Source organism: Leopardus geoffroyi, chromosome C1, assembly GCF_018350155.1.
Source record: "Leopardus geoffroyi isolate Oge1 chromosome C1, O.geoffroyi_Oge1_pat1.0, whole genome shotgun sequence".
Classification (NCBI taxonomy): Eukaryota; Metazoa; Chordata; class Mammalia; order Carnivora; family Felidae; genus Leopardus; species Leopardus geoffroyi.
The window spans coordinates 140211929-140238185 of NC_059328.1; the positions used below are offsets into that span (position 1 = coordinate 140211929).

The 26257-nt window shown below is 42.4% G+C and overlaps 1 protein-coding gene across 7 annotated transcripts in view; it reads left to right on the forward strand.

The window, feature by feature from the left end:
• LYPD6B (LY6/PLAUR domain containing 6B) overlaps window positions 1-26257 on the forward strand; it is a 177521-nt gene that overhangs the window by 130686 nt on the left and 20578 nt on the right. For 3 of the 7 annotated variants that reach the window (XM_045479762.1, XM_045479755.1, XM_045479756.1), the window contains one exon: window positions 20493-20562. The exons of 1 other annotated variant lie outside the window; for it this stretch is intronic. The gene's annotated coding sequence lies outside the window, so the exon portion shown is untranslated. Of the gene's footprint in view, window positions 1-10398; window positions 10666-17782; window positions 17805-18862; window positions 18903-20492; window positions 20563-26257 lie in introns of those variants that run through there. 3 more of the 7 variants (XM_045479757.1, XM_045479759.1, XM_045479758.1) reach the window with 3 other exon arrangements.

The window sequence follows — 26257 nt, forward strand, 5'->3', positions numbered from 1 at the left end:
TGGCACAGAAGGCTTGCCTCTGTGTCTCCAGATTTGATCATGCACTGGTCTTAGCTTTTCCCAAGTTAATGTGCTGACTGTGGTGGCCTTACTGGCCCTAGGTGAGTGGGATGAGATCTTGGAAGCACCACGTGGAGGTTGGTTAACCTGCTGACAGACAAGTGGCCTGGTTTCATGTGAACGTTTGTGTTTGAAATGCTATTGATAATAAAGCCTCATTTGTTTAGGGCTCTGTGTCCGTTATCTGTTGCATATAAGAAATCACCAGAAACTTAATGGCCTAAAACAACAACCATTTTATTTGCTCATGATACCGTGGGTCACCAGTTTGGGCTAGGTTCTGACTCATGTTGTCCGGCATCCCTCACGCCACCATACCCAGCTGGTACCTCTGAGGGAGTTGAAAATAGACTTCACTTCTTAATGGGATAGCTGCAAAGAATTCGTGGCCAGGTAAAAGTTCTCATAGGTTCTTAACTTTGATCTGAAAGCAATCTGAATTTTTTTTATTTTGCCTTAAACTATCCTGGAGTAGGGATGGTATTGTCAGCCCACCTGAGAGAAGTCTGGGAAACAGTATGCTGTGTAACATACTCAAGAATATAATAATGATGATAATAATAGAGATAGTAATAGTAACATCAAATATTAATGTGTTCTTACTATATGTCAAAAGGACTGTTTTAAGTCCTTTACATATCATAACGCATTTGGTCATTATACAGTCTTATGGGTAGGTACTATTTTTATGCCCATTTTATAGGTGAGAAAACCAAGGTACAGAGAGCTTAAGTAACTTCCCCCAATGTCAGAAAGCTACTCAGTGGCAGAAGTGGGGTTCCACCCAGGCACACTGGCTCCAGAGTCTGCATTAACCCAAAGTGCTTCTCAGGTTAATGGAAGTGAAATCTTCTTGACTCTTGGCAGAGTTCTCCCTCGGACATGTAGTTTTTCTAGAGGCAGGGACATTGGCTATTTGGAGAGAGACATAACCTTTCTGGTTATATACATGTGGCCAAAAATGGATCCCTAGTTGGAGATAGTAATGACACTTGTCCTATGGAATGGAGACTAACTCTCCTGAAAGAGGGTGTGTGTGTGGGTGTGGGTGGAGATGTCTAGTGATGGTGGTCATGGCCATGCTGTCACTCTGCTCATCTTCTGGGGAGATGTTTGAAGGACGAGAATATTTAATAATGTCCTCGCTAGCCTTCCAGATAGTCTCTTGTTCTTGGCTTCAGGTAATCGGCCTAAGCTCAAAAGAAAAGAATGTATTCAGCTTCTTGTTTAAGGATGACCCCAGGGAAAGGGTGGGTTGACAGCCGCTTCTATACAGTATTTGTGGAACTACATCCAGTCCAGTCTCTAGGTGGCGTCAGGTGGTTTATGTAAGGAAAATGACAAATTTTACTGACATTTTTATTACCCTTGTCACCATGGGCGACGTGGCCCATAGCCCCTTCCTTAGTTTGACAGGTTCGGAACACATTTAGGGGCCAGGACTTTGCAGTTGGCAGTAGAATGGGGGAGACACTCCCAGGCTAAGACTTGAGGGCAGTTATTCCCGCCACCTAGCATCTTCTCCCCATCAGATCTCATTGTTGCCTCTGGTTCCACAATTAGCCACCTCCTTCTGATGTCCTTGTCTTCCTACTTTGACTCAGGTTAGCATCACTGACTGCTCCCCTTGCTAGGAGGTGTTTGCCACAACTTTTGCATATGTGAGAACCTGCATGGTCACCCTAATACAGACTCCATCTAGAATCGGAGCGGAACAGTAGGCAGTCTAGACATGCACAGCCCCACCAGGGAGGGTGGAACGTGGGGTAGGGACGATGGAGAGGACCTTGCTGCTTGCCCTCCCCTCCCACCACCCCTCACCTTCCCACACCAGGAACTTCCCTGAAAGCCACATCCCTTGACTGTCAAGATATCCTAGTGATGCTGTCTCCCTACTGGTGGGAACCATTATATTTATAGTCTTTTCCTTCAGCTAATCTTTTTTTTTTCTAATTTTTAAAATGTTTATTTATATTAGAGAGAGAGAGTGAATGAAGCAGGGGAGGGGCAGAGAGAGGTGGAGACAGAATCTGAAGCAAGCTCCAGACTCTGAGCTGTCTGTATAGAGCCTGACGTGGGGCTCGAACTCACGAGCCATGGGATCATGACCTGAGCCGAGGTCAGACGCTTAACTGACTGAGCCACCCAGGTGCCTCTCCTTCAGCCAATCTTGAACAGAGTTCATAATCGTGTCCTGCGTCAAATACTTTTTCCTTTTGGGGTACTTCCTTTTTTTCTGATTTGAACCAGCTGGGACAGTTTAATCCCCTTGCATAGGAATGAAAACCTGACAGGCAGGTCTCTACAGCAGACATGCTGCAGACAGTGCCTTACTGTCCGTGGTTACAACTGAATGGTTCAGCCTGTCTTTATGATAGAATTAGGGAACGGAACACAGGCAGGAAGCTTCTTTTGTTTCCAAGGCCTTTGGGGCTGTTCTTTCCTGGCTATAAACTTAATTGCTTCCTGGGATGGATCTGTCCAGCAGGCCAGTACCTCGTTAGCTCCCACCTGTGTGGCCAACCGGGACTACCAAAGCCTGCACCTTCGTTTTCCTGTAGGCTTGGTTGGTTGATGAACGTTAGCTTTCCTTTGGCTGTGGCTAACATTGCCTGTTTTGGGGCATTGTTGATGCACAGGAGTGGGATGTGAGTACGGAGGATGGAGGGGGTGGGTGAAAAGCAGGTGGGCCTTCTGCGTCAGCGGTGGACAGGATGATGTAGTGCGCTTAGAAAACTGGTTTGCCACAGGGTCCTTGAGTGCACACAAAAGTCCTCCTGTTTCCCGAAGGGGAGGTTGAGTCACCTTATCCCCACAGAGGACATTTCAGACATGGCATTAGCCTGAATCCACTACAGTTTTGACTCCACCCTAGGATTGCTGGGTTTCATTGTTTCCCTTTCTCATTGGTTTTATGACCAATGTTGTAGGAAGACAATACCTGAAAGTTTGTATAAGCCTTTCCCCTTTTTTCCCTTCAGCGGTGAAGAGGATTGCTTAACAATAAACACAGAAAGGGAGTTAAAAAAGAGAGAGAGACGAGACAGAACTTTGCTCTAGGCTGGCTCTTGGCAAGGGAGTCTGAGTTGGAGAAGGCATTTTCAGTGGTTAGAATGCACGTTTACCTATCCGCACATGCCTCCCTCAGCTTCTAACTCATAGCACCAGGCACTTCAGCAACTTTCTTGTCATCCTCAGTGGCTCCTCCTTGGAAGGTTGTTATTAGTAGTCCAGCTAAAGCAGAGCATTTCAAATTTAACCTTAAGCAGCTCTTGCAACTGCATCTTCAGGAAATCTTTCCAGAAGAGAGATGGAAACGTCCTCTGTGTCTAAAGGTGGCAAGCCCATGCATGATTCTCCTGTTTTCACCATGATCACTTTCCATATTTTTACTGTGAACATCAAGTCCTGTCTACTTCTTAGCCATGTTTCCTACCCTTTCTCCAAATGGGTACCTGCTAGGAAAAGGCAAAGTAAGGTGGTTACTCCTATGTGGCAGATCTGCATTAACCACCCAGTGTGGCACCACCAGCTGGGTGATGAATAAATGTCTTTGCACAGGAATATTACCCACAACATGTACTCAATCCCAGGAGCCTAGCTTCTCTTGTGCTATTAAGTTTCAGGTATACTTTGGATGTGTGGTCAAACCTTTTTACTTAAGTTTACTTTAGTCTCAGCAATATATTCAATCAGAGTTTTACCAAAATCGCACATCGTATGTAAACCTATTCAGTGCTCAGGGCACCTGGGTGACTCAGTCAGTTGAGTATCCAACTTTGGCTCAGATCATGATCTTGTGCTTTGTGAGTTCAAGCCCCACGTCAGGCTCCATGTTGACAGCTCAGAGCCTAGAGCCTGAGATTCAGGCTTTTCAGATTTTGTGTCTCCCTCTCTCTCTGGCCCTCCCTGACTCATGCTCACTCACGCGCGTGCTCTCTCTCTCTCTTTGTCTCAAAAATAAATAAAACTCACAAAAAAAAGCCCTATACCACTCTTATCCAAAGGAACTCTAATATGAGTTACCTGCCATCTATTAAATCAGTTTATTTTTTGCCTGCCTTCAGTAGCATTTCATTTGTAACTAAACAGTATTTAAAATGTTTTAATTGAAATATATTTGACATATAACATTGTGTAATTTAAAGGTATAAAATGTTGATTTGATACACTTATATATTGTAATATGGTCACCATTGTAGTGATAGTTAGCAACTCTGTCGTGTCACATAATTACCATTTCTTTTTAGTGGTTGGAACAATTACGATTTAGTATTTCAGTAAGTTTGAATATAACACACCATTGTTTATATTCACTATGCTGTGCATTAGCTCCCCAGGACTCATTTGTCTGCTAGTTGCAAGTAAACAGTATTTTAACGTCTCTCTCAAAAGGGTAAATTAGAGTAATGCAACATGGAAAATAGTGGGGAGATGCGGATTAATTAGGAAATGAGAATCCCTAATGCACTCATGGATTTACTCCTGAGATGGGTTATACTCAGAAAGATTTTCAAGTCTTTAAAATGAACTGCCATGTTAGAGGCTTTCGTACATCGGTTTGTGTTTACTCTGTTAGAAGAAGGCCTTGTATTAGTTTTATATAAAGGATTCCTAAAATAACCAAGCAGTGACCAAGAGCATAGAGCCAGATGCTGTTCCTATAGGATTTTGCTCCACTAAGTTCCAGATGTCCTCTCTGCCACCTCTCCCCTATCTCCTTGATAGTTCTGTGGATAGCTTTCCTTGAACCATGAGCTGAAATGCAGACTTTAAATACAGAGTTCTGATATGTTAGGGAGGAAAGTGACATTGATTTATTTGTTCTGTTTTTGGCCAGCCTGAGGAACCTGTCTTGTCAGGTAATGAACAACTGCTTTTATCCTAACTGGTGACTTCAAGAGAACGATTACTCATCCCATCATTACCATTCCCCTGAGTCATCTAGGCTGGCTCATATTGGTTCCAAATGAGTAAGAGTCTTCAGGCAGTGGACTTGAGGGCCAAGGAACCTGTTTGGTAATATTAGTTATATAAACGTACCTCGGACATGGAGTCATGTCTCATTCATAGGTGCAGGTTTCAGCTGTGTGTCTATTTGGTACCTTGTATCATCTGGTATACTCAAAATTGGCCATTATAATGGTCAGTATAAAATGATTATATGACTTACCAGACCTCTAGCCTGCCTGCTGTGGATCAAAAGGGCAAAGATATAGCTATTAAAATGAATGGTGATTTGGAGCACTCTGCCTGCTTAGTGGTCCTGTAGGTTGATCATGGAGTGTTCAGTGGTCATCTCCATAAAGCTACTTTAAGGCCTTGTCCTTGTGATGGTGGGGAGAGCACCTTAACACTTAAGAAGACCTGTGCCATCATAGATGGGTACATCTGCAAGGCAGCTGGAGTCATTTCCATTTTATACAGATACTACCCGTCCCCTTTCATGGTGCCGTTTGTGGTACTGTTCTTGGGTCCAGTTGTATATGATTTGGAGGACAAACATGAGACTGTCTCAGATCAAATTTGGTTATATGGATAACTGTGGAGATCAGTATTGACTGGCATATGTGTTCCAGGTCTTTCCAAAGTTCAGTTTATTTCAGAGTTCTTTCTTTCTTTTTTAATGCTTTATTTACTTGTGAGGGAGGGGGAGACAGAGGATCTGCACTAACAGCAGCAAGCCTGATGAAGGGCTCGAACTCATGAACTGTGAGATCATGACCTGAGCTGAAGTTGGACACTCAACTGACAGAGCCACCCAGGTGCCCCAATTTCTGACTTCATAATATTTATATTCATTACAGATAGAGAGAAACATAGTTTTGAATCTTAACCTTTAAGGCTCAGTTGAGCCATCACATGTTTATAGGACAGCTTGACATCTAGAAAAGAAGAACATAAAGCAAAATGCTGAATGCAAGTTTGTGGGTTAGTTGAAAATCCTACCTCTTTTATAAATTCATAACTAATCCTTTCCAGGTTTCAATAAAATCAGCAGTTGCTTTAATAACAGCTATTCTGTCACCTTTCTCTGTCTTTCAGGCACTTATAATACATCACTAAACAATATCAGAATTAACCCAAAGTACTTTAGACTGAGTTGCTTGGGGGCAAGAACCTTGCCTTCTTCATCTTGAATTCCTAGGACCAAGAAGGACCAAGAAAAATAACACCCCCTGCCCCCCATCACCCACCCAGCCCTGTCCCAACTCTGTTTTATAAGCAGGTATAAAGTAAATAAAGGAAATTGTGATCCTGACATCCTGGCATTTGACAACATGTCCTGTAGTGTAAGTGTTCGGTGGGAGCCAGGGTAAAGGTGGGAGCAGCTGCTCTGGGATCTTTGGACGGGGCCAGCATGGAAAGGCAATAATGCATACCCCACGGTAGATGGATTTTTATCATTGCCCCTGATTCCTGTGTTGAAACAGGAAGGCTCAACCCAGACAAATGCTAAGGAAACAAACCCAACTCTTTTATTACACTCTCCAACATTTATAGCCAAGTCCTATTCAATGCCCTTCTCCTTGAGGCATTCTGACAGTCATCTTAATGATTTATTTTCTTTTTCACAACCAAAAAACAAATAAAATATTTTATCACCTTTTGGGTAGACTTGATGTCTTTCTCTTCATTTCATCACTTTCTGGGTCTATAAAATTCCTCTTACCTTTCAGTTTTTATAACTCAAGGAAAAGAATCCTGTTTTTCTCATTTCTTATGTGAAGGCTCACCCCACTCCCAGACCTATGTGATTTTTTTGGGGGGGCGGGGAGGGGAAGTAGGGTCTATATCCTCAAGCCTGTTGTTGTGTGTGGAGGGGGTGGAAGAGACGGGGGATGGGAAAAGGGGGACTCGAGAAAGGTCATGTGAATTGCAGGGAAAGGTTTTCAATTAAGAAAAAAAATTTTTTTTCAAAGCTATTCTCCACTATTTAAGGTATAAAAACTGTGGAGACATTGGTGGTGAAGTGTAGTGGGTTGTACTGGTTTAAGAAGAAAATTCTCTACAGCTGATATTTGCTCTGTGGTTTCTTTCCCATATCTACAGTAAAAACCAATGATCTGTGTGAGAGCCCACAGCACTGTGATTACCCCTCTCCATTCTGAATTGCAGGTCTGCACCCCAGCTCCCTGCTTTATAGCTGGCAGGCTCAGTTTTTCTACTCTTTCCCCTTTTCGTCATTTCTGCCTCATTTTCCATATGGCTCCTTGCATTAAGGTGTCAGCAGCAGGATATTCAGACCAGTCATTGTGAGTCACAAAAGCTACTCCACCACATGTGGGTTCATAAGGGGCAAAGCTGTTCTCCGGGAAGCGGGGTTTCAAGTCTGAGTTGATGCAGCACGTGAGGGTGTGCAACTGAGTTTAGTGAGTTTAGTGTGCAACTGAGTGGTCTGAGATCTCTGTCTCCTGCCCGTCAGGTCCCTCCCCCATCAGCTCCAGTGAAGACCAGAGAATTGAAAGGGAATGCAGTGTCCTTACCTTCAAGGATCCTTCAAGGAGTTGATGATTAGTTTTGGGAAGAATGGGAAAGCTTTCAAAGGAAGGAATAAAGACTCTATTGTTAAGTGGCTGGTGCCTAGATTCCGGACCCTCATGTGCCTAGGCCCCTCTGTCTGCCACTGTAACTTCCTGCCTGCCAGACGTGTGACTTGTACTTGGTCATGTTAACTATTGATTTTTTGCCCTTACCTTAATTAGTTGACTCACAGACTTCCAAACTATGTCTGATTTTTGACTTTGGAGGGGCATTTAGTCTAATCAGGTAAGTAGAGATGATTGACGGGACTTGTCTGATAGTCACCTACATCCTAGCATGACAGCCAACCCGTGGATTCTACAGAAGGCGGTAATATTATAACCCTAAAGGGTATCATCAGTCATATAGGATGCATATCTGACAAACTTTAAAATTAGGGTAGCACCTGTCCTTGAAACCAACAGTAACTCTACTAAAAAGAGGCCTTCCCCTATACACACACCGCCTATCCCCATGCCTTGAGACACCCAACGCTCTTTGCTTTGAAATGTTTCCTTGATTTTCGTCCTCAGTTGAATTGTTTGGGGAGATTTGAAGTGGATCAGTAGAGCTGTGTTTGCATTTTTCTGGAGCGTGAAAAATAGTGTTTCGGTTATTACATGTGGAGAGATGAGGCAGCAGATGTACAGCCTGGTTTTTAGATTGCAGGTGGAATCGGCAGCATCGGTAGTTAGAGAAACGGCCCCCAAGCATGTGAGCTATGTAGATGCATTCCGTGCTGTGTAGACAGAATAAATCTGGGACACCACAATGTGGTTTTCCTCCCATGCCTTTCTGACCACTCCCCATTTGGTGGGAAAGAGCTTTTGTTTTTCTACTGTTGGGCCTCTCTTTCCATCAGATATGTAGCCAGCTGGCTGAGATCGCAACTTACAAAGCTGGCTGGGATCCTGTTGTTGGTGTCCTGGCAGGAAAGTGATGTTTGTTGTAATCGGGCACCTTCATTGTTCTTTCATCTGGCCATTTCCTCCTGTCTCTTACTCTTCTTCACTTCATTTTTTGGGGAGTCAGAAGCATTGCTTTTTATATAGGAAATGGATGTAAATGACCAATGGCAGTGAAATCGCTCATGCCTTGCTTTTTGGCTTAGAGGGTGGACATTTTGGGAGTCAGTAGCAAGAAGCTTTGCCGTGGGGTCCACAAGGGGTTGGGATAGATGGCTAATGCTCTGAACCAATCTCTCGCCTGTTGGGCACTTTATTGCGCTTTCCCTGTCATGAGAGACTTCAGTAGGTGGTACACAGAGCCTGTTTACAGGACCGATAGTGGTTCAGCTAAATCTGCTGCCCCAGCAGCAAGAAAGCTCAAAGAGTGTCAACTTCTTAAACTGCCTGGCTCTGTCTCCTTCCTCCAAGAATTTCTCTGCTGCCACAATCAAAAGTGGAAAAACAAAAATTGGAAGGGAACTAACATTTATTGAGTACTTAACTATAGTTAATTCACTTAATTTTCACTGTCCCTTATTTCCTTCTCACTACTGTCCTGAAATTTAAAGTGCACTGTCATGATTTACAGATGAGGAAGTGGAGACTCTGAGGACTTAAGCAGCTTGTTGAGGTTAATCGGTTCCTACCAGTGGTGATGAGAACCTAAGCTCAGGATCAGAACGAGGGTTCCCCAACTCCAGTTAAATGCAGAACATACCACACCTTGAGAATGACTTGTGTTCCACTGGGGGCTAGAGACTTAAATACTCCGGCTGAGAAGCAATTAGTCTTCCAGCATAGCCTTTTATGCAGAATGCAGCATATAGGCAGCCGTTCCTTGTTCTTCCCTTTGTTGCCATGTAGTAATGTCAGAGCTTTATTGAAATTGTAGAATAGTAGAAGGCATCTTGTCACTGCTGGGATCTAGGGATCAGCGCAAAATTAACTCAGAGTTTCTGATCATCTCGCCCTCTCCTGCCCTTCCCAGATGAGACTACACCATGCTCCCTATGTGTCATGTCCTTTAGCCCATGACAAATAACATAATTGATGAAGTTATGCAGAAGCTATACCCTGTTCACAGAGCAGTCTGTCAGAGTTAGACTCTGCATCCCCAGCAATTTGACAAACACTGGCAGCTAACTCACCTTGCTTTTGAAATTTTGTTTTCCTTTAAACTTGAGAAATGCCTTTAATGCTTTCCTCCCGATATTGATACATGGGAGACCTGATCTTCTAAGCCGAGCGACCGTTTTATGAGGTCCTGGAAGCCTGTTGGTGGTGTACGTTCTTCTTTCTCAACAAAAGGTGTGTCCCTACACTTCCTCCAGCCAGTAGGTCTGGTCAATAAATCCATCAAAGGCCAGGCCAGTCTGGACAAAGCAGGCTTCACACCTTCCCCAGTGGGATGAAAGGCAGCGCTTTAGAGCTCAGTGGGATGGAAATTACTTTTCTTCTCTAGCTCTAGAATAAAAGTGTACATCTATCCGTTTTCATTCTTGTCTGGCTCTACAGTGGGCAGGAGGTAACTTACTGTTTCTTCATTAGCCAGTTGGTAAATACCCAAGGTTGGAGGTCAGGAAAGAGCGTTCCGGCTGTGCCCACTGAAGTCAGACTCCTCCACTAGTGGCAGGCAAAAGAGAGGAGTACGTGCTGGGGGGTCTGCTTCCCTTTCCCACAGTTATGCTTAAGTGCCATCCTTCAGGAATAATTGAATGGGAGGTTTGTGCCTCCAGTTACCAGGCCGGGGATCAGAGAGCCTTACTTTATCCTGACACAATTACAACTCTGCAACAGGGATTAGAAAGCTCTGCAATTATGCAGATGAGTTACAAAGGCCCCAGGAGAGATTTCACCAAGTCCACCATCTGAATGACTGACGGTGAGCTGATGGTGCCGATGACCACATTGTGTTGTGAGGTCTACAGCTTTTGTGTAGAATTGCTCATGAAGCACAGAGAGCTGTGTCCCATGTTTTAAGGAGATTTTCTATTTCTGACAAGGGTGATTAAAAACAAACAAAAAAAAACAGGCTTTATTGCTCAGATCAGCACATAGGCCACAGACATGAATCTCTTCCCTGGATTTCCAACCGGGTGTGTTTCTGTTTGCCACGTTGGTGAGTCCTGGAAAGGTGAGTTGGATTTGTTTTTTTATTTTTATTTTTTTTCAAGTGGGCATTCTGAATATGGAAGAGTTAATCAGTTCACAGAGAGCTGTTAATTCATAACTCACAGCCTCTTTCACCACTAATGTCATCGGAAGCGAAGTCATAGTCCCCTTGGGATCCACCCTGAAATGGCCCCGTGAGGGAAAAGGCTCATCTGGCAATGGCCGGTTTGTATGCCATCTGTGTGCGCTTGGGTTTTCCTCAGTTTACAGTCCGTAGCATGGTTCCTTTAGGGGTTCTTTTAGTTAGCTGAGGTAATTCACAAAGCTGGCGAGAAATAGTTGAACCTAAGTTAAAACGGAGACAGCTGTTATCTTCAGGAGACCTTTTCTACCAAATTCTATCACCTTTATTTATTTTTCCTGACAAGGAGAACAGGAGAGGACACACCAGAATTGTAGTCCATCCCTTTGTACCTGGCAAGAAGGTGGATTCTGGTCTGCCTAACTTTTCTCTGGGAAGATTTAATCAGCATTTGCTGTCAAAGAAGACAAATGTTCTAGCTTTGGTGAAGACACTTTGTCTGTCTTGATAAACACTGTTAAGGTGACGTTAGGCCCTGTGTGAGAAAGTGAGGGGAATACTTTTTTATGATTAGAATACAAAAAGACAGATTTACTAGGGGCTCTGCCGGGCCTTCTCCCTCTAAACTTCCTGATTCAGCGGGCAGCGCGGTCTCCGGTACGGCGTTATGTGCTGTTGTACGAGTGAAACCAGCGGGTTTAATGATTCTCTGCTTCTGGGTCATAATTCTTCGGAAACAGTGAAAATTCCAAACCTGCAGCACTTCTTTATCTTCTTTTTCTCAAGGTGGCTTTTTTTTTTTTTTTTTGGGTGGTGCTGGTGGTTGGTTGGTTTTTTGTTGTAGTATGGGGGTGGGGGGGGTCGACCTTAGATGGTCTTCAAAAGGGGACTAAAGTGAGGGAAAAGGAGAAGTAAGCAAATATTGAAAAATGAACGAGTTGGAGAAGAGTGTTAAGCAGACCCTTTTCTGACTAGAAGCACCTTATGTTTCATTTGTTGGTGGGAGGCTTCCCACTGAAACCAGCTCCTGCTGCTTGGGCCCAGCCTAGCCATGTGTTTCCCCATGGCGGCCCTCGGCTGCCTGGGCTGGCCCGCTTAGGGCATTGGGGACCGGCTCTGCTGCAGGCAGATGAACGGGCCTGGAGGGAAGTCTGGGTGTCAAAGGCTGTGAAATGATTTTGTTTTCTGAGTTCTCAGTGGCCCCAATTCTTCTCCCTCACCCCCAACTTTACTGAGGTAAAATCGGCAAATGTAATTGTCTATAAAATTGACAAAATTGTGTGAAGCCGTATAACGTGAGGATCTGATACATATATGTATGCATTGTGAAACGATTACCAAAATTCAGTCCATTAACACCTCCATCTTGACCTCACAGTGTTGCACCCCCCCCCCTTTTTTTTTTGGCAAAAACGCTTAAGATTTACTCTTAGCAAATTTTAAATATGCAGTACAGCATTATCAGCTATGGTCATCATGCTCCACGTCACAGTGCCAAAAGTTATTTCTCTTAGAACTGGAAGTTAGTGCCCCATTTCCTCTATGCCCCAGCCCCTGGCAACCACCATTCTACTCTATGATTTTGACTTTTTTTCAATTCTACCTATAAGTGATGGCATACAGGATTTGTCTGTTTCTGGCTTATTTCGCTTAGTATAATACACCTCCACTTTCATTTATGTTGTCACAAATATCAGGGGTTCCTTTTTTATGGGTGAATGATATTCCATATGTATATGCCAAGGAAATGAATACCATACTTTCTTTAATTCATTCATCCATTGATGGGCACTTTGGGTGTTTCCAGATCTTGGCTGCGGTGAAGAATGCTGCAGTAAACATGGGAGTACAGATATCTCTTTGAGATAATGATTTCATTTCTTTTGAATATATTCCTAGAAGTAGGATTGCTGGATCATATGGGAGTTCCATTTAATTTTTTGAGGAACCTTCATACTGTTTTCCATAGTGGCTGAGCCAATTTATATTCCCACCAACAGTGGACAAGCTTCTCCTTTCTCCACATCCTCACCAATACTTGTGTCTTGTCTTTTTTGATGACAGCCATTCTGACAGGTGTGAGGTGATATGTCATTACAGTTTGACTTGTATTTCCCTAATGATCCAATTTTTTAATTGTATTATTTGGTGTTTCGCTATTGAGTTGTACGAGTTCTGTATTTTGGATATTAATCCCTTAGCAGACATTGCTTTCTAAGTGTTTTTTCCCATGCTGCAGGTTGGGAGGTTGCCTTTTCATTTTGTTGACTGAAGTTTCTTTGCTATACAAAAATGCCCTCAGGTGGTATTCCTTGCCCTGTGACCTTGAACAAAGCCCTTCAAGGGCCTATCTCTGCTTCTTCCTCTGTTTGGGATGAGATTAGACTAGATCCGTGGCTTTTCAGATGTTTTAATCTATGGAACCTTTCACGCATATGAAATGTTGTAATCTAGCCTAATAAAAGCAGTTTTACAAAATCTGACCTATTCTCATTTAAGTGTAGGTGAGGGACCCAGAGTTCCCCCTACCCCACTCAAATCCCCTTAACCTGTCAGAACTCCAGCAGTCCTGTGGGGCCACCTCCATTCCAATTTGATAACAGGCTGACAAAATGCAGAAAGTCGCATTAATGCAAGGCCTAAAAAATCGGGTGATTTTACCTTTGTCAAACCTGAAGACAGTGTATTTTACAAATTTTAAGTCAACCAACCTAAAATGGCTTAATCCATCATAAACTTGAAAGCACCAATCATTCTTCCCTTTTATATACCCTGTTGCTTGTAACCAGAGTATTTTTAGCTTTGCTGTTGTTCAGTGATGTGCAAATGAACGTGGGTGATGAATTCTGTGAAGTATACCCAGGTCAACATTTCACGATGCTAGAGCCCTTCCCCCACCCCCACCTGGATTCCAGAAACCCGGACTCTTTGCCGCACCCCCATCCCCCGCTCTAACCCTGTACTATACAAAAAGTATATCAACTTTCTCAACCTCTGCATTGATCATGTCAGTCTCCCCCCCAAAATAACCGCATTGTTTGAAAGACGAAAACTCACCTCCTGATACCAACTTTCTGAAAGATCCATGATTATTTAATTTCCTCTCAAACCCTATTCCCCACTTCCTTTTAATATACATTCTATTTTGGTAAGTCATTATTTCCCTCAGTCTCTGCCTCCAAACCTGTGGTCATGCTCTTTGCCCATCTCTGTCTGTCTTGTTTTCCCCATAAAGACCCTTCATCCTTTCTGTTGCCTATAGCTCATCCTTCTGGTCCTTCCATGCTCTGTCTTCTCCCTCCCATGGTACTCAGCAAGGTGGCAGCATGGTGTGGCAGCAAAACCACACAACAGGGAGACCACACTAGAACTACAATCCTGGAATTCTCCCACTTATTCGCAAGATGTCCTTGGCCAACCCCCTTGACCTCTTTGGGTCTCAGTTACCTCATCTGTAAAATGGGGTTAATATCTCCTTTGCCTACCTCAACATGCAGTTGTAACAATCAAAAAAAGAATTATAGGTGAATGCACTTTATCTAATTAGGGGTTCTTCATTTTTCATTTTTGTTCTTAAATAATAGTAGGGTATTATTATTCCTTACTGTCTCCTCCTATAGCACTTGACCCTGTACTCACTGCAGTCATTTCATGTGTGATATCTAGTCTGGCCAGTTCTTTAGGTCAAAGATTTTTCTTAAATTTAAAATTTAATTCCAGTGCAACTTTACAGTGGTTATCACAGTGCTGATCACATATTAGATAGTTCGTGTGGATTTGTTAAATGGAAAATATTGGAGGTCAAAATTCCAAGAGCCAATCATTTTTGGGTGCTGGCAGAAGAGGTCACTTAATTATCAGAGGATACTTGAAATTCTGGCATCCTCCCAAAACAAGACTGAAATTCTAAGGATTCAAAATGGGTGTGGAAGATCTTAGAAGCAGGGTAAATAAGTTATCTGGGTGAGATACTCTTTTGAAGATTAACTGAAGGTAGAACTCTGTTCTGGGACCAGTCATAATGAGGCTGGCAGTCAGTCCTTGGTCAGCATAGCCTTTTAAATACTTGGCATGCTTGGGACGCCTGGGTGGCTCAGTCAGTTGAGTGTCCGACTTCGGCTCAGGTCATGATCTCACGGTTTGTGGGTTTGAGCCCCGCGTCGGACTCTGTTCTGACAGTTCGGAGCCTGGAGCCTGCTTCGGATTCTGTGTCTTCCCCTCTCTCTGCCCCTCCCCTGCTCATGCTCTGTCTGTCTCTGTCTCAAAAATAAAACATTAAAAAAAAAAACACAAAAAACTCTGCATGCTCACAACGAATAAGGAGAAAGTTCCAGTGAGTGAGGATGCCACCTGGGCTGTCAGAACTGCACCAGGATTCACTGAGGAGGCTGTGTCTCCGAAATAGAAGAGTGAGTGCTGTTAGTGTCTTAGTAAGTGCAGGGCGAATACTTCTTCATGGAAGTGAAAATTACTTCACTTTGAATCATCAGGGAAGATACCATTTTTTTTTTTTTTAATAACTGGAATAACTTCAGGAAGATAAGGTGAACATGCTGGTATAAACTCTCAGGGGGGCAGGAGAATGCGGGATACCTTTCACTACACTGGAGATTTAATTTGAAGTCGGTAAGCTGGTGATCAGTAAAACTTGATTTCCCTGCCTCCAAACTTGACTTAGTGTGTACCTGATGCTTCTGGAAGAAATGAACTTGTTGGCTGGTGAAATTTCTTTTTGTTTCTTTTTTGAATGTTTATTCATTTTTGAGAGAGAGCAAGAGACAGAGCGTGAGTGCAGGAGGGGCAGAGAGAGGGGGGGAGACACAGAATCAGAAGCAGGCTCCAGGCTCTGAGCTGTCAGCACATAGCTCGGTGTGGGGCTCGAACCCATGAACCATGAGATCATGACCTGAGCTGAAGTTGGGTTCTTAACTGACTGAAAAACCTGGGTGCCCCTGGCAGGTGAAATTTCTGAGCCAAGAATTGGGGGCATGGGAGCTATTAAGTGTTGGAAATCCTCAAAGTACCAGGCTATCCAATCCTTAGTTTAGGATATGGAAACAGAGCATCAACATAATAGGCTGCAAACCTAAGTGCACCCTTTCATTTATTCTGGGGATATCTGTGGAAAGTCTCACCCAGACTGCTTTTTTTTTTTTTTTTTTTTTTTTTTTTTAAGAGGAAACATTTTTCCTGAGGTATTTCCTCTACTCGGCCAAACTAAATGTGTTAGATCTGTTCTTTTCAGATTTGCTTATTTCTGGCATCCTCCCTGTGTGGTTTCAGCATAAATAATATGCTTCCCTACCTACTACAAGCTATAGGAATCACTAGCATTTTAGAAAAGTGATGGTGGTAGAGTTAGTAACACTCTATAATCCATTGTTTCCATAGCAACTGGTGCATGTTTGCTGTTTGTACACGGACTGCCTTCATCACTCTATTCAAACCACTTTAGAGCATGGACCATGTCTTAAATTTTTATTTCTGGTTCCTCATATGGTGCACAGTAGGTGTTCAAGAATGCTTATTAAATGCATAAAAAAATAAAATGAAGTAAAAATGGCTAAAATGAATTTTAAATGTGTATGTATTTTTGTCTGCAGATATGTGTATATATATATGTATGAATTTTCCATTTTAAAAGTTTATTTGATGACTACTTTCTCCGCTAAGAAAAACCTCCAAAATAAATGTGGATTGATTAAGTCAAAACATAACACTTCTAATCCAATACTCAACATAATTACCCACATGAAAGGAAGCCAGATAAGTGAGGAATACATTATGTGACCATGCTGCAGCTGCAGAACATTGCCACATTTTCTTAGATTTGTCCTGCAGGGCCCAGTGAACCCAGGCCTAAAGGAATTCTTATGACAGCTCTCCCAACTGTCCTTCATGAGCTACTATTGCCAAAAGCTATAGAAAGTTAAGCAAAAAGCCTAAGCAGGGGTAGCAATATTTAAATATACAACCACCTAGTAGCCCTCATTTAGCTATTAGATTCCTGCAGTTCTGGAATTTTCCTTGAAGGATTTCATAGCCAAATCAAGCTCATTGGAATATTGATTATTCTTGCCACTGCTTTCTCCTCACGGAAGCTCCTGATTTGATGTCAGTTTGATACTTCTGTATATCAACCTCTATCTCTTATATAGACTTGAACCTTTAACTGTTTGGGGTTAATGGTCAGAAATCAGATGTTGCTGTAAAGTATGTCCTGAGTACTGACCATGTCTTCTCTACATTCTAAGTGTAGTATATAACGTGCATATCCCCTGTGCAAGTTTTTTTTTCCCCTTGTTAAATCCATTGTCTCATAAAATGCTCCTTAAAATGTGCCTTTCACCTCTCCTTTCTTCATTTCACAATAGTCAGCAAACATTTGGAGCCCTGCTCTATGCCAAGCCCATTGCTGGAGATGAAAGACTAGACTAGGCCTGTCTTCAGGGAGCTTGAATTTGGTAAGAGAGGGAGATAGGACCCCCTCCCTTTGTGCCCACGTTCTTCTCCCCATTGAAGAATCTGACCACCTGGTCCAAATGGCTGCATGGGCTTGTGTGGCATTCAGGGATTAGCCAAGTGTTTTTCGGTAGACCAATTAAACGAAATCACTGAGAAGAATAATTAGGGTCCAAAGCCCCAAACTTAATCTCATATTAACCTGGAAAAATAGCAGCAGTGATTGCCATCTGCTGACATGCCACCCACAGACAGACAGTGAATGTTCTAGGCCGGCCAGGCCTCCCATGAGCAGGACCAGGAAAGTACCCCTGATTAGAGCAATTAGAGCAGCTCCCTGGGCCGGTTCTTAATTTGCTTAATCACACTCACTTCACTGGACTATGCCTTGGGCTTAGGGAGTTTTAGGGGAAGAAAAAAAATGCAAGGTTTGGGGAAAGAGAAAGGAAACAATTTGAGAGAGAGAATTCAAATTCTCCTCTCTAATCAGTTTAGGGTTGGCAAAAAGGAGAATGACATCAATGACAAGGTGTAAATATGAGGAAGCTGATTTGGAAAATGGGTCCTTTGAGTCTTGTTTGGGTGAGAATCATTGAGATCACAAAAGGAAGCAGCTGGTAAGTTCTGGAAACCTTTTTGTGTTAGCCCAGAATCTGAATAATGCACTAAGTGGAGTGTAGTGCATATATTTAAATATTTATGTATAATTGGCTGTTATTTCTTAGCCTGCTCTGCCATGGTCCCATGACTTGATACCCTTGCTTTTAAATGATCGTTTTCTAGATGCTAGAAAGGCGTTGTACAGAAAAAGAGAAGAATCCTAGCATACCAAACAGGGAAAATGCAGAAGGAGACCAATTTCAAACCAGAAATCCATCATAGCAAGTTGTCTTTGAGAAGTTTTGAAAGTACTCTAGGGTGGGGACCGAAATGGAGGTGTTTGGAATTGGAGCCCAATTTAAATTCTATCCATGACTTACTTTGTAGTCTTGAGCAAGTTACTTATCCTCTCTTTAAACTTTAAATTCATTGTCAAGTGGGGAGGACAACAGTGCCCACCTTGCAGGGATATTGTAAGAACTAAATGAACTAATGGTGTTAGGTACCTGACACCCATAGCCTTCAACAGATGTCAGCTTGGAAAAGGAAGTCATCCTGCAGGGGGACACATGGAGAAAATCAGCCAGTCGCTGGAAAATCGGCTCTCTGAGAGAAGGAACTTTATTTTAAGCACTGATGCAATGGCTGTGAACCAAGGTGCTCCATAAATATTGATTGAATAACTAAATAAATGTAGTAAGTCCATTTAGAGTGTTTAAGTTAGGTTATTGATGAAATTAATGTGCATTTTAAATGACTATAAGGAAATAATGGGTGAAAATTTCAAGTGTGGCAAAGGTGTATTTTTGAAACTTTTAGCCAGGAAAATGTTCCTTCTCGCTTTGCCCATCAGGGACACAGAGTTTGATTCCATTTTTTTCCCTAAGACCAAATGATTTGGGGAGCGTTTTTGTAACATTCTAGATGGTCTCTTCCTAGGTGTGGATTCCCCGTTCTTTTGCTGTCCTGTTTGGATTGTGTAGGAGTGAGAGAAGCACACGTTTAAACTACTAATGATAAATACTCTTCTTCCATTTGCTTCCAGAGTGTGACAGTTTAGTATCCCCTTGTGATGGAGGGCAGAGGCTCAGAGGTGCAATACCTCTCTCTCATATGTAAGTAGGCCCCACTTGGGGGGTCTCTTCTGAACCAACCATCCATGGGCTACTTGGTTCTGCCCTTATCTGTGGGCAGTGTCTTCCTCTGGTCCCTGGGGTCTCAAGCTTTTGCACAGAGGGAGGGGAAAGGGATTGGCATTCTCCACCTAACCCTAGCCTGAAGTCATTTCTTACACCAGACGTGATGAACAAATACTGCCTTTGGAGGAAGGTATACAAATTTGCCAAAGAAAGGAATGCAGTTCTGGGACCTCCTAGCTACAGGATTATGTAAATCATTCAACACTAGTAAAGCTTAAGTTATGAAAGTAATTTCCATTTGTAGTGCAGCTAATTAGTCTAAGGAAATGGTGGCAGGGGATGTGTTCTATAACTTCTCAGGAGGTAGCCCTGGCTCTAAAGAGAGAGTTTCAAACTCATCTCTAAGATGTTACTTGTGGATAGCTAATATTTGAGTTCGTAAGTTCATACTATCTTCCAGACATTATTCTAAGTGTTTGAGACATATTAAGTCACTCACTTGAGGTCATTATTGTTTATCTCCTTTTTACAATGAGGAAACTGAGGCACAAGGAGGTTAAGTGATTTGTCCAATGCTTGCACTAACTTTTAACGCTTAATTACGTGTAAGGAAACGGAAATCCTGAGAAATAGACCAGGTATAGAAAGATATTTAGCTTGTCACTCAGCCAAAGAGCAGGAATCTGCCCCTTGCTTTAGGTGCACAAGGAACCATTGCTTCCTTTCCTATGGAAGCGAGTCATAGCCCCCTCTTACCATGAAGACCTGATGCTAGGGACTAAGAGAAAGGGTTCCCAGGCTGCTGCCTCTTTTCTACTTGAAAGCCTGAAATTTGGAATCTCAGAACCTCTAACGGAGTCATGGGGATGAGCTATTTCTAATATTTCAAGGAACCTAACAGAAATTGTTCACTTACGGGCAGCCAAACAACCTGGGCTAATAAGTATATAAAAACATTTTGTTTTGCGTTTGTCAAAATTATATATCATGTTAATAATTTAGTTATCTTGTGTGGGTCAGATACTTTTCATGGCAATTGTATGTTTTTAATCTTAAAGATGGGTAACTATCTTCTTTTTTTTTTTTTTTTTTTTTAATTTTTTTTTTCAACGTTTATTTATTTTTGGGACAGAGAGAGACAGAGCATGAACGGGGGAGGGGCAGAGAGAGAGGGAGACACAGAATCGGAAACAGGCTCCAGGCTCTGAGCCATCAGCCCAGAGCCTGACGCGGGGCTCGAACTCACGGACCGCGAGATCGTGACCTGGCTGAAGTCGGACGCTTAACCGACTGCGCCACCCAGGCGCCCCAAGATGGGTAACTATCTTCTACATATGGTTTAGCTAAATCATTCTAAACACGGAATCTAGGGTCTGGAGTAGGGGCAAAATAGAAATGGACTTTGGAGATGGAAACAGTAGCCCCTATTGGCCTATTGTTCAGAAGATGTGTTGCTTATACTCAACAACCACAACATACTCAAATGGATAGCATGTTTCTCTTCTGCAGGAAGGCAGTGCTTTCTATATGTTTATCTATCTTACCTACTTTTTTCTGTTCTTACAGATCACTGTGACCGTGTTCTTACTAAAGTCTCGGGGAGACTTTACTGATGAAATCTGTAAAATGTAATCAGGTTGGTGAATTCTCTGATGTCCACATCCCTACCATCACATGATACACTTCAAAGCCAAATAAAAAATGCTATTTTGTGTCATCTCATCTTTGGCTTTTCCAGGCCCCTGGTCCAGTAGAATTATTGAGCTTTAACTAGATGGTAGGTACTCAATCATAAACTATAGAGCCAAAAGAATTCTTTGTTTGAATTTAAATTTTGAGTCTTTTATGATTTATGTGGGTAAAAAAATCAAACCAAAAATGGGGTATACTCTGAGAAGTCTTCTTCCTACTTTTGCCCCCTCTTACTATTTTTTTTTAATGTTTATTTATTTTAGACAGCTCGAGTGGGGGAGGGACAGAGAGGGAGACAGAGGATCTGAAGCAGGCTCTGCACTTGCAGAGCCCGATGTGGGTCTCAAACCCATGAACCGTGAGATCACGACCCAAGCCGAAGGTGGGCGCTTAACTGACTGAACCACCCAGGCATCCCTTATACTATTTTTTACCCTGTTCCTTCACCTACAGTTCATCGCTCCTATTAATTTCCTGTATATTGTTACTGAGTGTATTTATGCATATATAAGTAAATGCATATGATAATTCTTTAAGTTTATTTATCTATTTTTGAGAGAGAGAGCATGCACGCACAAGGGCGAGCACATGAGCAGGGGAGGGGCAGAGAGAAAGGGAGACAGAGAATCCCAAGCAGGATCCATGCTGTCAGCACAGAGGCTGACGTGGGGCTCAACCTCATAAACCCATGAGATCATGACCTGGGCTGAGATCAAGAGTCTGATGCTTAATGAACTGAGCCACCCAGGCGCCCCCATATAGTAATTTTTATTGTTTTCTCTCCAACACACAAAAATAACGTGATATTCATATCTCTATATCTTTCTCCATTCAGATATATATGTATATATAATCTGTATCCTAGGGCTTTTTCACAGCATCATACAGGGAACATCTTTGCTGTGTTCTATTCCATTGTGTATGTAGAGTTTTAGACATGCACACACACACACACACACACACACACACACACACACACACACTCTTTTTGATGGACACAGATTGTTTCCAATCCTTTGCTATTATAGTGCTGCTATGACTCTGATGACACTGTATCATTGTGCATGTGTACAAGCCATCTTTTGAAGAAATTCCAAGAAGTGAGATTTTGGGTAAAGGGTAAATACATTTAAAAGTTTAATAATGTTACCAAATTGCTTCTAAGGGGTCATCTTTCCACAATCAATGTATGCAAATAATGGTTTCCCATGGTCTCCTTAAAACACAGAATTAGAATACATTTTTATATGAGACTAGTCAAAATCTGAAAGTTTAAAGTATACTCTTGGTTCTCATTTCTCCTATTTGAAAAGATGCTTAACTTTTCTCCTTGTGTTTAAAGACCATTTTGTTTATTTTTCTATGAAAAGGCTGTTAATGTTCTTTGCTTCTTTTTCTGTTAGGTTACTGATAATTTTCTTATTGATTTCTAGTAGCTCTTTCCATATTAGCGAGATTATCCATTGTTTTGTCTGTGACATAAGTTGAAAGAAATTTTTTTTCCAGGTTGTTACTTGTTTCTCGATTCATACTATCTTTTGGTCATACATAACTTATTTAATGTAATTGAATGTATCAAACTTTAATTTTATACTTTCTGAGTTTTGAATTACAAATGGAAAGGCCTTTCACCCCTCCAAGGAAGTCACTCATATTTTGTTCTGGTACCTTAAGAAAATTTTATTATGGAAAATTTTAAGCACATTAGAGAAATTAGGATAATAACAGATAATAACAGATTCCCATGTGTATTTGAGTGTATTTCTGGATTTGCTGTTCCATTTGTCTAACTACTCATGTGCAAATACTATGCTGTTTTAATTACTATAGCAATAGAGAATGTTTTAATGTCTATCCAGAGTAGTTATTCCCTAAATGAGATAGTCATCTACTCCAAGTCATGCTCTATAAAAATGGGAGAAAATTATAGTTGGTAATCCAACCTCCTCAGGTCAGGGATAGACTTGATTTAGAAGTTGACAAGGAATGGGAATTGTGCGAGTGAAGGCGGTCCCCAAGGAGAGTAGTACTATTAACATACTATAGGAAGGTAAATAGTAATTACATAAGAGCATGAAACTCAGGGCAGGTCCTCATCTAGAAGGTGGGATGAGGAAGAGGAACCCACGAAGGAAAAAGGACATGGTTCTGGTAGTTGAAGCTTGCTTTGCCCTTTTAAATAGCCAATCCTGGTTCTCTTTGGCAAAGTCGGAAGGCTGATAATAGAGAAGGTTGAAATATTTGCTGTATGTATGCTCCGGGGAACTGATCAGAGACTTGAAATCTGTCGCAGAGCAACAGCCCGGGTGAAGTGTGGCAAGGAGCCCATGCTGTCATTCTGCTCTGGGCAGTTCACAGGTCTGGACTCTGTGGGCAGTCTGTGCATAGGCTTGTGTCTCTGTGGGTGCAAGGGTGAACCCCCCCTTCCCCGCCCCCCATGCATATCTCAGGAAGGGCAGTGAAGATGATACTTCTCAGCCCTCTTTCCAGGAGACAGTACTAAATCTACCTAACAAGATATCTTTGCTGTAAAAGATCTGAGAGCGAGGACTTCTAATGCAAGTGCTCCTTGGGGGGCGCCTGGGTAGCTCAGTCGGTTAGGTATCTGACTTTGGCTCAGGCCGCGATCTCACTGTTTGTAGGTTCAGGCCCTGCATTGGGCTCTGTGATGGCAGCTCAGAGTTTGGAGCCTGCTTCGGACTCTGTGTGTGTCTCTTTCTCTGCCCCTCCCCAACTTGCACTCTCTCTCAAAAATAAAAACATTACTATGAATTCTCCTTGGAAATACATCCAAAGTATTTAGTAGGGTCAAATCATAATTTCTCCCCCCTTTGAAATGCACATATCTGCTATACTCTGTCTATACCCTCGTTAAAGCCCAGAGAATGTTAAGATGGTTAAAACATGGGGAAAAGGCCTAGGTTTGGAGTGGGTATAGATACTGAACCTGGATCACTGCTTTATGACTTCATTCCCCAGCAGACACCCTTAATAGCCTTTGGCACAGCCCATGACCTTCTCATCTCCAGTTTCCTCTTTATAACCTGCAGATGAGCACAGAAAACTTACCTTTCACAGGGATGTTTGGGGAAGATTAATTAGTTTTCAATGGGAAAGTTCTTTGACAATCAGTCATGTGGTATAGTGTGCTAATTTGAGTCTGTACAGCCATGACTTGGGGTAGCAGCCTGCTGCCCAAACCCTGACACTAGAGGGTAAGTGGAAATCGGTCTGCCTCAGCGTCAAGGATATGGACTTTGCAAATTGAATGAATGTGTGAAGTCAACCTTAGTCAAGCATTTATTCAACACCTATTAGCTGTCTGCCCTGTGCGAACAGTATGAAGCAGTCATAGTGGGTGCTGTGTGCATTGGGGGGGGTGGTGGTTACCAAGGAGTGGTAAACCTGAAATGCAGGTACTGTACTTACTGCTAGAGTGGTTATTACCCACAGTGGCGAACAAAAGCCCAGAACTGCAACTCTGGACTAGAAATCATCTGCCATCAATAGTGTGAGCTCAGCATCAATTACAGTGGGCTCCATGTTCCGGCGTACTGAGTAGTAAGTAGGGTCATGGGTGCTTACTCAGTTCTTCACTTTTCAGGTGCTGTCCTTACCACATCCCTAAGCTAGTCTTCCCCTTAAGATGCTTTCAGTGAAGGGAGTCTTTGGATCCACTAACAAAAGGGAACTAGAAAAGACTCCCTTTTTTGGCCTTTTTGACTTTGTTGTTGCATGCCACTGTTTTAAAATCTACATTCAAGGTGTGCTTTAAGTACAAGGTAAAAGGGACTATTTTAGGCATTATCACAGAACACTTTCTCTGCCAGTAAGGAGTTTTATGGTCTGGAAATTGGTACAGAATATGGATGAGATCTCCGTGTACATTTTGAGCTGAACTTTTCCTCCACCTCTTTCAGTTGTCCTTGAGTGAGGGTAGGAGGGAATGGAAGAGAAGGAGGGGGAAAGAAAATTAAGAAAGGTGGGTATGAGTAACCTTGGGAGGTGAAGTAAAGGGCTTTTCTGGGCAAATGAGGCTACCAGGAACATTATTCCAGTAGGAAGGTTTGGTACCACAGAAGATGAGAGGTTACCAGATGCCTAACCAAAGGGGGCATTTCAAGAAAACATAGTCACGTAAAAATTAGTGTTGTTTCTCAAAATGTAAGATCTTAGGAAGGAGACTATAGGGCAAAGCACCATTACATTAATATGGGATTCCAGTTTACAGTGGATTTATTATACTCAAGTACACTTACATTTCTGTGTAGATATTTACAGGTGCTACAATGCAATTGGAGGTACTACACTGAAACCTGAATGTACTAAGGCTTCAGTGGGCTTCAGTACTGTGTCCATAACAACGTGTGTTCTTTTTTCGCAGCTTCTTGATTGAAGTTCAAGAATTTTGCCTATCCTCTGCTTACTTATTTTTTAAATTTTTAAAAAAATTCATTTCTGAGAGCCTGCGTACACACACTTGAGCAGGGGGAGGGGCAGAGAGAAAGAATCCCGAGGAGGCTCTGGGCTAACAGCTCCAGGCTTGAGCCCACAAACCATGAGAACAAGACCTGGGCTGAACTCAAGAGGAGGACGCTTAACGGACTGAGCCACACAAGTGCCCCTATCCCTCTGTTTGTTTAATGATATTCTTCAGTGATGGTAGGAGCAGAAAAAGCTGAATTTTGATGGGTTTGTGATATTTGCATGAGATTATAACATATTCTTCAGCTAGATTTATCTATTTAATATTCCCATTTTCTTTCGAAAGCCTTTGTTCTTACCTCGATTGGTTTATAGCATAAATTCAATTGTTGCTTTACTATAAGCCAACAGTAATATTCGCTCTTATGTTCTCCTAGTAAAGCAGTACTGTTTATTCACTACAGCTGTTCCTACTATAAGTCTGCTATAACAATAAGCCATGATACTTTGGTCCAAAGTGACTCTTGGTATTTTAAGACTAGATTCAAGGCTCAGATACCAGGCAGGCAGATGGCACATTCAAAGGTATATTCAGTCTGGTGAATTGATAGGAGGTTATTTATAATGGTATGGCTAGCTTTGGGAAAACCAGCAGGAGATAGTACCAGACGCCAGAGTTAGCAACAGAGAAGTTATTTCTGTTATGTAGGCTTATAGGACAAGGAGAGAGAATGGCTGTCAGAACCCAGGAGAAGGTAGCTCTGGAGTTGGCCACCTGACAGGAACTGAGGGATGTGCTAACCAGGCAGGGAGTGAGTCAGGGAACAGGTACCCCAGTCTCAGTCTCTTCCCATTCTCCAACCTCCCAGTTTCTGCCATTACCCAAACCAAATTAGAAGCCCATGGGGAAAAAAAAAAAAACTATGAGTGGTCTTCATAACTTGGCTTCCCAAGGCACAGAGCAGCATGGAGAGGGATGGAGGTTGGGTCTCAAGGGGCAAAAGGTGAAACCCGGCAGGGTTCACTTCCCTTCCATCCTGTGAGGATAGCTTGGGAAGATGGTCATAGCATTTTTAAAGCCTGACATAGTGTGTGTTGAACAACATGTAAATAGACTAGGTTGTAGTTGAGTAGACCTTCAGTTGCTGAAAATAGAGTTCTTACAATCTCCACATGGTTAACCTAAAATCTACACAAACAATTTAAATGGAAGT